This window comes from Macrotis lagotis, chromosome 4 (genome assembly GCF_037893015.1).
Source record: "Macrotis lagotis isolate mMagLag1 chromosome 4, bilby.v1.9.chrom.fasta, whole genome shotgun sequence".
NCBI lineage: Eukaryota > Metazoa > Chordata > Mammalia > Peramelemorphia > Peramelidae > Macrotis > Macrotis lagotis.
Window position 1 is genome coordinate 269,742,979 of NC_133661.1, and position 14,690 is coordinate 269,757,668.

The 14,690-nt window shown below is 33.8% G+C and overlaps 1 protein-coding gene across 10 annotated transcripts in view; it reads right to left on the reverse strand.

Moving 5' to 3' along the window:
* Positions 1 to 14,690, reverse strand: part of LRFN5 (leucine rich repeat and fibronectin type III domain containing 5) — a 380,753-nt gene that overhangs the window by 130,447 nt on the left and 235,616 nt on the right. For 6 of the 10 annotated variants that reach the window (XM_074235998.1, XM_074235994.1, XM_074235993.1 and 3 more), the window contains one exon: positions 4,710 to 4,809. The exons of 1 other annotated variant lie outside the window; for it this stretch is intronic. The gene's annotated coding sequence lies outside the window, so the exon portion shown is untranslated. Of the gene's footprint in view, positions 1 to 1,865; positions 2,768 to 4,709; positions 4,810 to 9,713; positions 11,601 to 14,690 lie in introns of those variants that run through there. 3 more of the 10 variants (XM_074235995.1, XM_074235996.1, XM_074235997.1) reach the window with 3 other exon arrangements.

A 14,690-nucleotide genomic window follows, 5' to 3' on the forward strand; every position in this document is an offset into this window, starting at 1 on the left:
TCTCCACTCACTATATCAACTATACATGGAAAATCAGGCAAAACATTTTCATATTAGCCATATGTCAAAAAAAACAAGGAAAATAAGGAAAACTATACTTCCATTTGCACTGGGAACTCATCAGTTCTTTATCTGGAATTGGATAGCATAATTCATCATAATACCTTTGGAATTGTCTTAGATCATTGATCCAAACATTGATCAGAGTAGCTCAGTCTTAGAGTTGATCATTATTATAACATGCTGTTACTGCATATAAAGATCTTCTGGTTCCGTTTACTGCATTTTTCACCAGTTCATACAGGTTTTTCTGGAATCATCCTACTCATCATTGTTTATAGTACAATAGTTATTGTTCAGTCATTTCAGTCATGTGATTCCATTTGGGGTTTAATGGCAAAGATACTACATTTTGTCATTTTCTTTTCCAGTTCATTTTACAGAAGAAATATTGAGACAAACACAATTGAAACTTAACCTGGGATCACACAACTAATAAGGTTCTGAAACCAGATTTGAACTCAGGAAGATAAGTCTTCCTGGCACTCCATGCACTATGTCACCTAGCTGCCATAACACAATAGTATTTCATCAGAATCATATGCCCCAAATTATTCAATTTTCCAATTGATGCACATTCCCTCAATTTCCAATTTTTTGCCACCATGAAAAGAGTTATTACAAATATTTTTGTACATTTGATCTTTTTCTTCTTTTTCTTCGATCTCTTTGGGGCATAATTCTAGGGGTGGTATGGCTAAATCAAAGAGCATGCTATTTGGACATAGTTGCAAATTATTCTTTAGGATGGTTGAATCATATTACTTCATAAACCACCAACAGTGCATCACTATACATATTTCCCTTCTTCCTTTCTTACATTTGTCATTACTGATAAGTGTGAGGAGATACCTCAGATTTGTTTAAATCTGCATTTCTACAATTAATAGTGATTTAGAGTGTTTATTCCAATTTCTTCTTCTGAAAACTTTTCATATCCACTAACAATTTATCAGTTGAGAAATGGTTTATTTTTTACAAATTTGACTCTGTTTCTTATATATGTTAGAAGAGATCTTTATTAGAGAACTTCTATGTAATTTCCTTGAGCTCATGATTACTACCCCTCTCTTTTTAACTTTAGCTGGAGCATTATAGGTGTTTTTCTCCATCTCTTTACTCTGTGTGTATGTTTCTGTTTCAAATGAGTTTCTTGTAAATAACACATTATTGGATTCTGGATCCTAATCCATTTTTCTATCCATTTCAACTTAATGGATGAATTCATTCCAAGCACATTTACAGATATGATTATTACAATTATATATTTTCCTCCACCCTGCTTTCTTCTGTTTATCCTTCTATATCTCTTTTTATCCTATCCTTCCTTAAAAAAGTCTATTTTGCTTCAGTCAAGTACCTCCCTTAATATGCCCTCTTTTTTATCAGTTCCCCCTTTGTATTATCCTCTTGCCTTCCTAATTCCTTGTTGGATAAGACAAATTTCTATCTCAACTGAAGATAGATAGATAGACAGACAAACAGACAGACAGAGATGACAGATATTTTCTTTTATTGAACTAATTCTGATGATAGTGAGGTTCTTCCTTGCATGCTTTGCTTTGTGAAATAGTTTTCTCCCATTATATCTCTTCCTTCCCACTTTGTCTTTGCATTCATTTACCTGACTCTTCATGTTTTTGAGATTATTGCCCAAAATAAACAAACTCTTTGTCTTTATAGACCCCCTTCTAACTGATCTAATAATAATACAGTCCTTTGGAATTATAGGTATGTTCTTTCCATATAGGATTGTAAGCAGTTTAACCTTGTTAAGACCCTTATAATTTTTCTTTAACATTTACCTTTTCATGCATCTCTTGACTCTTGTGCTTGAATGTCATATTTTCTATTCAGTTCTGATCTTTTCATCAGAATTCTTGAGTCTTCTTTTGTAATAAATGTCCATTTTTCCCCTGAAGAATTTTCAATTTATTCTTAGTTGCAATCTTAGCTTTTTTTGACTTATGAATTATCATATTCTAAGCACTATATTTCCTTAACATGAAAACTGCTATATCTTGTGTGGTCCTGCCTGTGGTTCCATGATATTTAGCCTATTTCATTCTAATCACTTGCAATATTTTCTCTACGACCTGGTATCTCTGAAATTTGGATATAACATTCCTGGAAACAAAGTTTTTATGATCTCTTTCAGAAGGGGATCAGTGAATTCTGTCCATTTACAGTTCACCTTCTGGCTCTAAGGATATCCAGGCAGTTTCCCTTTCTAATTTCTTGAAATATGCTGTCTAGGCCATTTTTTGAGCACAACATTCAAGAAGTTCAATAATTCTTAAATTCTTTCTCTGTAACAAATTTTCCAGGTCAGTTGTTTTTCTGATTTTCTTCCACATCATTTTCCAGTTTTCTCAACAGCTTTTTTTAAAAATTTTATTCATTTAAGGCAATGGAGTAAGTGACTTGCCCAAAGTCTTACAGCTAGGTAATTATTAAGTGTCTGAGGTGAAATTTGAATTCAAGTGGTCCTGTCTCCTGGGCCAGTACTCTATCCACTGTGTCACCTAGCTGCCCCTACAGTTTTTTATTAAATAGTGAACACATGGTCCAATAATTAGTATCTTTGAGTTTGTCAGAAACTAGGTTATTGTCGTTCTTTGTATCTTTTCTCGATTTTTAAAAGATATATTGAAATAAAATGTCTAATATTTTTGTTTATGCCTTTTAAGTAGTTAAATGCTTCTTAAATTACCTTTTCAGACTGTGTTTTCTAAATCAATTGCTTTTCTCATGAAATATTTTACATTTCCATTTATTTCACAGATTTTAACTTTATTATTCCTTACTGTTTTATGGTCATTAAATTTCATTTAGTGATTTTAACTTTTAAATATTTATTATCTTAATAAGGTTTTATACTGCTTGTTCCAAAATATTAATTCTCTTTTCATATCTTTCTCCCATAGCTCTCACTTCTTTCCTCATTTGGTAGCACTCACATTTGTTTTTTAAATTTTTTAAAGCTTTTTCCACTTTTGTTTTCCACTTTTCTATGAATTATTATTATTTGAAATTTTGTTTATAATTCTTTTGTCTTCTAATTTATTTGTGTTGAGTTTCTTTTCTTATTCTTCAAGTTTTATCTTTTTTTTTCTTTCTGGTGGTGCTGGAATTCACAAAATTCTAATTGGAGGAAGTATCTGACCTGAACTTCTCTTCTTTTATGTCCATCTGCTAATTTTAAAGTTCAGATTGGGGATCTGTAAACTTTCAATGTCTAAAAGTAGCATGATATAGGGCAAACTGTGTTCACTGCCTTCCTAGACTGAGCTCTGCAAGTTTCTGACCCAGGTTTGTGTTATCCTTGGTTGGGAGTTTCAGTAGACTGCTACTGCTGAATTCAATCAGTGCTAGCCCAATGGGAGGTTTTAAAGGTTCAGAGCAATTGAACTGTCTGCTTTCCTTTGATCTGGAACTTCTGACTTGGCTAATCCACTGCAGGATTTCATGATGGGCAAAAGGATAGTGGTGATTTCTATTATTCTGGGATCAGAGTAACATAGCTAAGTTTTCAGAAGTTGTTTCTTTTTCATTACACAATAAGGCTCTACACTTGTTCTTGCTCCTCTCTACCCTAAATCTATTACTCAGAGAGAGAGTAACTGCAAAAAAAAATGATCAGATTATAGCCATTCTTGCACCCAGCACTAGTTCAAAGACCCATTGTGATCTCTTTCTGCCTTGATATTCACTGAGCCAGTACCCTGTCTCAGCCACTGAGTGTTCCATCCTCCTTTGACCAAACTTTGTTACCAGTGTCCACAGACCTATCTGTCTTCTTAAGAAAAAAAGACTAGGAAAAAATGATTGATTTTGACTTTTTTTTACTTTCCTAATCAGAATTTTGTCTTACATTTTCTTATTGTGGTTAAGAAATAGGGATAAACTGGACTCTACTACTTTTTCTGATCCTATATTTTGACACGGCCCCCCCATTATTCAACTCAAAATACATCCATCCCCTTCATCTTTTTTAAGTCCGAGAGAAATACAAACCCCCAAACATTAAAAATTGGCTCAGGCTTTGATAACAGTGAAAAGCCCAATAGTAAGAAGGAGCAGTAGTGCCTCTGTGCTGCCAGTGAGCCTGGCCACTGAACACAGGTATAGAGTGAATGAGGAGAGGTCATATGCCTGCAACTAAACACAATTTTACATCTAAAAACTCCTCTTGCCCCATTGCCCCAGATATCCAAATTCCAAACAGCATAAATTTGCTCAGGTTGAGAAAGCAGTAAAATAATATTTTGTGCCATTTTATCTGGAATAGAGTGGAAAGGCAATGTGACACTCAAGTCTAAGACAAGTTTTGCGCCTCCAGAATTCATTTGGGGAAGAAACATAGACTCATGAATAATGAAATGCCTATCATCTGAAGAGGCTGAGTTACATTATGATCCAGATTTACTTTAAATGGGGAAAGAGAAATTGAACAATAAAAAAAATATGGCTATATAATTGACACTACTCAAGATCTTAGAAGAAAGAAAACTCAAGAAAAGACCTTAAGAAAAAGCTGATAAATTAACAGAGAAGATATAACAGAAGTGTATATGACTTCTGAAACTGGCAAAAGAGTTCATACATCTATGAATAAGTTTTGAAAATAAAGGAAAATTAATCAATACCTTATGAAGTAGAGAATCCTGCACATTCACCAAATGTAGAACAGGATGCTCCCAAATGATTTCAAAGAGAAATAAGAATAGTAAAAGCAGAATTTGTAGCCTGAAAGACAAAAATAATTGGCAGAATAAGAAACTTAATCCATGGTGACAATTTTTACCAACAAAATAAAAAAGATGATAAATAATTTAGGAATATAAATTCACAACAGTGAAGGATGATCTAAAAGAAGAAAAGTAAAAAAGCACTATCAAAATAAAGCATCATTTCCATGCAATCAAAACATTCTTCTTGAAATCAGGAAGAATAGAGACACCTTAAGGATTATAGATCTCCAAGACTGACAAGTAAAATTCCTGAATGGCATAATGGAAGAAAAAAATGGAAAGAAAATACTCAGAGATTCTGAACAGAGAAAAACAAAAGGTCCACTTGAAAGAAACAAAATAAAATAAAACCAAGACTACAAACTCATAATGACCTAATTTAACAAATCCATTGAAAAATAACAATTTGTCTATAAGGAGAAAGACTTTAGATATAGAGGAAAAGAAATATGAATAATTCATAACTATTCCTTACCTACCAAAAACTGGGGGAAGGGATGGAATAAAGAATTTCAAAGAGTAAAAGAATTCAAAATTCAGATGATATATCCACAAATTTGGGCCTAACTATACATGAAAATACAATGATAATGTTTAATAATAAAGAAGTGTTTAGGATATTCATAAAAAGAAAAACATCTGAAAAAAATTATTTGCTTCTCAGACATAAGATTATGGAAATAAAATAAAGTTATATAAAACTATTAAGAAATTTATTTCTAAATGAATAGAAGATGAGGGTTAAAGCAGTCATCAGGTAAAAGCAATGGTTAAGAAATAGATCTGAGGGGTGGCTAGGTGGCGCAATGGGTAGAGCACCAGCTCGGGAGTCAGGAGTACTTGAATTCAAATCCAGCCTCAGACACTTAACAATTACCTAGCTGTGTGGCCTTGGGAAAGTCACTTAACCCCATTGCCTTGCAAAAACTAAAAAAAAATAGATCTGAAATATCATGGAATAAACTAAACTCTTGCCTATATAATTCTGGAACTAAACTATTGACTAAGAGGGCATATAAAAGGGGCAATGGAGGAAAAAAGATAGAGTGGAATATGTAATGTTCCCTAAACAAGTCAAAAGTTTGATAGAGACAATATGGTGGATTGGTGGTAGCAACCCAGCTGTATTCTCCAAAAAAATTTTAAAATAATGCCTCAAATCAAACTGGAGTGGCAAAGCCAATAAAAAGTCAAGGTAAGGCCTTTTTTAGACCTAAGAAAATTGTAAAAAGTCTTTAGGAGAATTCTGTGACACAGTGTGAAAGCCTTTTTGGAGCCCCCATATGCAGACATAGCAATAGTGACCACAGTAGCAACTTTAAGAGCTCTCAGACCAGAGGTAGGAAGGGGGTTGAGCAACTGATTAGAAAGATTATACAGAGGGGCAGCTAGGTGGCGTAGTGGATAAAGCACTGGCCCTAGAGTCAGGAATATCTGGGTTCAAATCCCATCTCAGACACTTACTTAATAATTACCTAGCTGTGTGGCCTTGGGCAAGCCACTTAACCCCATTTACCTTGCAAAAGCCTAAAAAAATAAAAAAATAAAAAAAAAAGATTATACAGGATCAGTTGTTGGCACTGAGTAAAGCTGGTGCTGATTGGCAAGTCTATTGCCTACACACAGTTCAAGGTCATAGTTCTAGAGTGGAGAGGAGCACTTGTGATTGGTCACAAGGGATCTGGAGACCTGGTCACAGTTCCTGGGTCAAGAGGGAAAATAGGAATAGGGGTTCCTCCTGGGTAAAGACCACAGCAGAGAAGAAACAAGAAATAACCATACCTTTCCCGAGATTAAAGCCCCTTGGAAGCACTTAAAAGTTCCAGATTACCAGAATTAAGTCTGAAAACAGGAGCATAAAAAATTAGAAGACTGAGAGAGTATCTCCCACCTCCATGTGAGCAGAATCCAATTTTAACATAAAATTTAAAGTCAAAAAATAGACTGGAAGAATGAGCAAGCAAAAAAAAAAAAAAAAGAACTTGACCATAAAAAAACGACAACAGTGTGAAAACTATATAAACAAAGTCTCAAAGGAAAATGCTCATAGGACACAAACACAGTAAATATTCCTGGAAGTGTTCAAGAAATAGATGAGTGGTTCAAAATAAATTAGGAAAAGACAATTAACAACTTGTTAAAAGAAGCACGAAAATATTGAAGAAAATATCTTTAAAAAATAGAAAGGTTAAAAAAACTAAAATTTACTAAAAAGGGAACTCCTTAAAAAACCAGGTTGGTCAAATGACAAAGGGAGTACAAAAATTCCCTGAAAAAAATAAGTCTTTAAAAATTAGACTTGAGCAACTGGAAGCCCAAGATTCCATGAGACATGGGAAAATAAATGAATAAAAAACAAAATCAAAAGAATGAAAAAATAGAAGAAAATGTGAAATATTGCATCAGAAAAACAACTGACCTGGAAAATAGAACATGAAGAAATAATTTAAAAATCCTTGGACTATCTAAAAGCCACCATAAAAAAAGAGCATACAAATCTTATTTCAATAGATTAGAAGGAAAACTACCCAGACATTTTAGATTCAGAGGGTAAAATATAAAGTGAAAGAATTTGCTAAGCTCCTTAAAGATACCCCACAGGCAAATTTTCAGATCTCCAAAGTAAAGGAGAAAATTTATTTCAAATATTCAAAAGAAAAAAGTTACATATTGTGGAAACACAGTCAGCATCACATAAGATTTAATGGATTCTATGTTTAAAAGTAATGGAGGACTTGGAATATGACATTATGAAAGGCAAGAAGCTAGGATTGTAACCAAGAAAAATCTACCTAACAAAACTGAGTATAATCATTCAGGAAGGGGGAAAAATGGTCATTTAGCAAATAGAAGACTTTCAGGAATTTCTGATGGAAAGACCAGAGCTGAAGAAAAAATCTGGCATTCAAAAGTAAGACTCGGGAGTAATACAAAAAGGCAAATATGAAAGAGAAATCATAAGGACTCAATAAAGTCAAACTGTTTAGATGATTTATATAACCCCTAAGAATTTTTTTCATTTATAAGGCAATTAAAAGTTTACATAGAAGTTAATTATGTTGGAATGATCTTAAAAAAGAGGGGGTAAGAAAGAGAAATGTACTGGGAAAGGAGGGAAGAGAAAGATATAATGGGGAAAATTTTCTCACATGAAAGGAAAAGCTTTCATTTTGGAGGGGAAAATTAGGGAATAGCAGACAATGCTTGAACCTCAATCTCAGCAGACTCAATCTCAGCAGAAACACACACACACACACACACACACACACACTCAATTGGGTAAAGAACTCAATTTTACCCAAAAGAAAAATAGGAGGGAAAGAGATCATGGGAAAAAAGGAGGGTTATTATATAAGGGAGAGAGGAATAAGTGAGGAAGTGATTAAAAGTAAAATAGACTTTGGAGGAGGAACAAAATAAAAAGAAAGAAAAACAAACAAAAGAAAATAGGATAGAGAAAAATATACAGTTAATAATCATAACTGTGAATGTGAATGAGATGAATTCGCTCACAAAAGAGAAGCAGATAGCGAAATGAATTAAAAATCAGAATTCAACAATATGCTATTTACAAGAGACACATTTTAAACAAAAGACAGAGTTAAGGCAAAGGATTACAGCAGATTCTAATGTGCTTCAGCTGAGGTTAAAAAAATAAAGGTAGAGGTAGAGATCATAATCTCAAGTAAAGTAAAAGCAAAAATAGATATAATGTAAAAAATAATCAGCAAATAATGAAAAGTGGTAATGATGAAACAGAGCAGTACCAAGAACACCAGAGTCACAGTTTAGATGATACCCCAGACTGCTCTTTGATTGGAGTATGAGTCATGAATGTCAAATTCCACTTAAGAAGAGCTCAGGTCAAGAATCTGATTTCTCACCAGGCTGCATTACTTTGAGGTTTTTTTTGACTCAATTCTCTGATTTTCTCCCACCCTCACATTAAGTACTTCCCTCTTCCCCTTTAAGTTTCCTTTTGTATGTTGCTATTCACAATTAAATTATAAGCTCATTGAAGGAAAGGACTGTCTCTCTTTTTTTCATATTTTTATTCCTAGTGATTAGCACAGTGTGTAACTCATAGCAGGTGCTTAAAAAGTGTTTATTGTCTGAATTAGTGATCCCAGTGTATTCACAAATTTCATCTGATGTGAGGAAGTAATGATGGGCAGGAGCAACTCCAGGAGCTCAATACCTCTGCAAAGACACTTATGACAAAGTCAACAATTCATCTGGCCACAGGTTTATTTTTAGTAAAATATTATAAGCCTCTATCTTAGAATCTCAGGCTCTCCCAGTATCATCACCCACTCAAAATTCCTTAGTTCATTTGCCAAAACTCTCCCCCACTCCCTACAAGCTTCATAAAGGGAATGAGACAAATAAAATCTTTGCCACTTTGGAAGCCTCTGTGGAAGGGCTGCTCTTTTCTTCTATGGTGTCTAAATATAAGGACTCTCCTTTCCCTTACCACCAAGGGATCTAGTTTCTTTCACACCTACCATAATTATATAACAACAATTTTATCCCCTTCATTGTATTAGAAAGTAAAATGCTTCCCAATGATACCACTCCTTGGTTCCCTAAGAATTTTCTCAGAAGGAATTCCTTGAACCTTCACAAAGGATTTTGAGGAGGAACTGCACTACTTATCCAAAGGGGAAAGTCTTTGATTATACAATACTGTGCTCTCCAGGGCCCAGACCATTGGGCCAGACCCATGACCACTGCCCAGGAACCTCTATAAATGAAGGTCTTCTCTACCCTATTCTTCAAGGTTCATGTCAACCATGAACCTAGGATCTCTGCCAATTAAAAGAAATTTCTAGTATCCTTAACACCTTAGGGTATTTCCTATGACCAGGTAGGTGGCTATTGAAATCCAGTTATGAATACCTCTCTTGTAGCAGATGGCTAAACAGCCAGAATGATGTTGCTCAAGAACCAGATCCTTATAGGGTGGATCCCACAGGACCAATGAAGGAGGCAGGGTTACAGGGTCTGGACTGGAGGTCTCAGTCCTTGGCATTGTCACCATCTGTTTGTGAAGAGCAATAACAACCAAAGGAACTCAGGCAAGCATTGTTTCAAAGATATCATTTTCATTTACCATAGAAGCCTTCTACACTGTGACCATATAGGTAAGAAAAATTAACTTGAATTCTTCATAATAGACAACTGGACACAAGATGATTGCATGATCCTTTGTAATCTGTTCAGTAGCAATTAGGCTCAATAAAAGACTAGAAGCTACTTTTAAGATGCAGTATAGTGAGGACCTTCTACAAGGAGCTGGGAGCTCCAGACACTGAACAGAGTTTATTCTTGCCACCACCAGGTATCTGCTGAAGGCTCTACTAAGACTGGACTTTATGAAAAGAGATCTCCTGAGACATAGGTCTTAGGTCTTATAGGTTCAAAAGGATCCAAAGCGAAAGATCACTAAATACTTTGCTTTAACATCTTTCAAGGCTGTGGACTTTTTCTTTAAAAATTTCAGGCCTTCCCTGGGAGATTCCTATCTGCAATTGACTACAAGAGAAATTCATCTTTATAAGACCAAGTGGGAATAACTCCACATCTCAGTCACCTTAAAAGGGACTAAGAACCTCTTCTGGAGACCACTACACATTTATTTTAAAATTTAAAATTTAAAATCAGAGTTCCATCCAGGCTATGGAAGTCTAAAGCAGAGGCTGCCTTTCAACACCGGACGACCATGCCCTCAACTACTGTTTCAGGGATTTCAGGTTTCTGTTTGAATGTCTTTGCAATCATGATTACTTTAGCAAGGATAGTCCATAGCTTGTTCTCTCAGGCAGCTTGTCATTTTCTTCTCCTAAGATTAGTATGGGGTTTTCTTATCCCTGAGACAAACTCCCCAATCTTTTATTCTAGGTTGCTCTAGTCTTAAGTTTTCTATCTCAACAGAAACCAAGAATCATAGTGTGGGTTCCAGGCCATGGTCCCCTCACTCTCTACACTCCCCCTACCACCACTCTGGCAAAAAAAGAGCTTTCTTTCGTTAATTTTATTTAAGGCAATGGGGTTAAGTGAAAAAGAGCTTTTTTAAACTTTTGTCACTATCAGCTCTACTTGCTCTTCAGTCATGTCTGACTTTTTGTTACCCCATTTGTTTTTTGTGCTGTTGTTTTGTGTGTTTTGTTTGGCACAGATAGTGGAGTGGCTTGCCATTTTCTCCAGCTCATTTTTCAGATGAAGAAATTAAGGGAAACAGGGTTAAACAATTTGACCAGAGTCATACTGCTAAAAAGACTTGAACTCAGGAAAATGAGTCTCCTTGACTTCAGGTCAAGCACTCTATCCAGAGTCCCCTCTCTGCCCACCAACACTATTAGCTATCCCCTATCACCACCCTTTCCCTGAAAGCCAAGAGCTCTGTCTCCAGCTATTGAAGGCATAGGCCCAGTAAATCAAGTTAAATATCTAAAAGCATGAAGTTTCAGAGAAGTTATGGCCGATCAGGTTCATGAGGGAAGAAAGTTTCATCAGGGAAGCAGTGAGGGAAACTGGTGTAGGAGATTATTTAGAGGTTGGTTGTAATGAGTAAGTTGAAATAGAGTAAAGGAAGTTGTCTTACAGCTGCAAAGCAACGATTTCCACTCTCACCATTATAATTAAGTATAGTTCTGAAATTTCTGGACATAGCAATAAGACAAGAAGAAATAAATTAAATGTGCAAATATAGGTAAAGAGGGGACACAACTATCACTTTCTGCTGATTATACAATTATTAAATATCAGTAAAGATACTGACACCAGTAGTCCATGAATCACAGTCTACAAAATAAACCATAAAAGATCAACTTCTTTTGTATATAATAACAAAATATGAGACAATTACAATTCCAAAGAACTATAAATTACAGAATATCTAGAATTCAAGTTATCAAAAAATGGAAACTGCTTGGATAGATACAATTACAAAGTACTTCTTAAAAATAAAGAACAACTTAAATGGTTAGAGGAATGTTCTATGAACTTGATTGAGCCCTGCCAACATAATGAAAATAACAATACGATAACAATAAATGACAGTGTTAATTCACCCTTTTAATGATATACCAAAATTATCAAATACATATTTTGCAGAACTTAATAATACTAAAATTTATTTGGGAATTTTAAGCAGAAATATAAAAAGAGATAAGGATGAACTGGAAATATTATCTTAAACTATTATAAAACAGTTATCAAATCCATGTGCTAATGATTAAAAATAAAAAGACTTTAGAAATAGACTAGATAAGGGAGAATCATAAGCAATATACCTCAATAAACCAGTACTTAATAAACTTAGGAAAGATCTTCTTATTTGATAAAAAAAACTGCTTCAAAAACTGGAAAGGGATCTACAGAAATAAATCTTAGACCTGTAGCATCAGAATCAAATGGAAACAGGATCCACTATATAAGGATTCCCTGAGGGTACATAGTGATTTAGAAAACCACATTTTAACATTGTATTTTATTGTACTTTCATTTATTTTGTTAAATATTTCACGATTATATTAATATCTTGTTCTAGAAGTACTCAGAAGTGTTGTGGGACCACATGAGGCACACAAACCAAGCATTTGACAACTTAGACCAACATTTTACCCCAAATTCCACAATATATTCTAAATTTTTACATGTCAATATTATATATCATACTATAAAAACAAATTAGAAAATATATGTATTGCAGCTACAAATAAAGATTTATTCTAACAAATGATATAGGAAATTACACAGATGGGAAATGGGGCATAGATAACTTCTATTATATGAAATTGAAAAGTTTCTGCTCAGATAAAATTGATGCACCTAGCATAAAAATATTCTTTATCAAATTTCTCTGACAAGGGTTAGGTATAAATGATTAAATTATATTTGTTAAATATATATGCATGTATATCTGTGTGTGTATGTAATTAGAATCTCATCAGTTGGTAGAGATGAATGCCCTGCCTAGATGAAAGATAGAAATGGCTAGAGTAGAAGAGCTCTTGATTTCTTCAGTATTCTTCAGAGTTCTTTGAGCTTTAAGTTGCTTTGGGCATTTCTGACTTGCAGCTTCAAGAATGGAAATTAACGAGTCTAATTTCACATAAGAATGCTGAAGAAAAAGAATCTGGGAAGATGTGAGAGGAGATAGAAGTCTCTTCTTTGTCATTATGACTAACCCTGTGCTAGAAACTGCAAAGAGTTTCTCCTTGGGTAAGATTCAGAACTATTTTTCTATATTAAGCTGAGTTATCTCATTCTGAGTGGGAGAATTCCTTTACTCTGTATTCTCTGCTATATATATTATATATGTGTGTATATTATATATATATATATATATATATATATATATATATATATATATATATATCCACTTCTAAAGACTTTTTATGATTTCTATTTTCCTACGATTTGGATAAAAGCTTCTTGGTTATCTACTACGTGTATTCATTGTGGAAGTGATATTGAGTGGGAAAGTGATCTGAGGTTTGGATAAGAACTTAGGGTCCCCTTTCTCCCAGTAGTGAGAAAGAACAATCAGGAGTTAGATTGAACCTGATCATATCCCCTAGACTGACAATATTTAAGACAGCAGATATATATACTTGCAGAAAGAATCCTCTCTCTGAGTAGAGCAGAACAGTTTGTTACCCCAAATTTGTTACCCTAAATTCCTGTTCCTCCTCCTAGAAGGAATTAAATTCTCCCTTGGAGAAAGATTGGGAAAAGATAATGGAGGGTTTGTGTGCGTGCGTGCATGCGTGCGTGCGTGTGTGTGTGTGTGTGTGTGTGTGTGTGTGTGTATACCTTTACGCAGTCATTAAGTGGGCAAAAAGTATTAACAAAAAGATCTCTAAAGAAGTTCAAATGATTAACATTCACATGAAAGAATGTTCCAAATCAATAATAGGAGAAAGACAAATCAAAAGACCCTTAAATTTCATCTCACAACTTGCAAAGAGGTCAAAAATTTAAAAAGATGAAAATAGTCAATGTTGGTGGGGTTGTAAGAAAATAGATAATCTGGTATAGTATGAGGTAGTATCACTTTGAAAAGAAATTAGAAATTATGCAAATAAAGTGACTAAAAACTCTATACCCTTGGATTCAGAGCTTTCATTACTATACATATATATATATATACATACATATATATATATATATATATATATATATACTAAAATATTTCTAGCAACACTTTTTATAGGTAATAATTGAAAACAAAATTGATGGCTATCAACTGGGGAATGGTTAAACAAATTGTGGTTATATGAATAAAATGGAGTATCACCATACTCTAAGAAATAATGTTTTGAACACAGAGAAGCCTAGAAAGATTTAAATAAGCTGATATAAAGTGAAGTAAGCAGAGCCAAGAAAATATTTATATGTCTGTATGTATATATATATATATATATATATATATATATATGTGTGTGTGTGTGTGTGTGTGTGTATATGTATGTATGTATATATATATATATATATATATATATATATATATATATAGGGGGGAGAGTGTTTACACATATTTCATGAAAGAGAGAAAGAGACTACAACTGTATAAACAAAAAATAGACTCCAGCCTTCTTCAAGACTCTTCAAACTAATAAGTTTCTTTGAACCAAGAATGAAAATGGATGAGGCTAATTCCACTTACCAAAAAAAATCAAAAGTGAACTTGGCAAAATTATAAAAAACAAATATGACTTGAATGAAGAGAAATAAGAAGATATTTCCAACCCTTTGCAGAGGAGAGAGGTTCATCACTGCTGTATGTTTCACATACATTCAAATTTTTTTGATATATAGATCAGCTATGCTAACATTTTCTCTTTTTTTCTTTTCTTTTTTAAATATTCT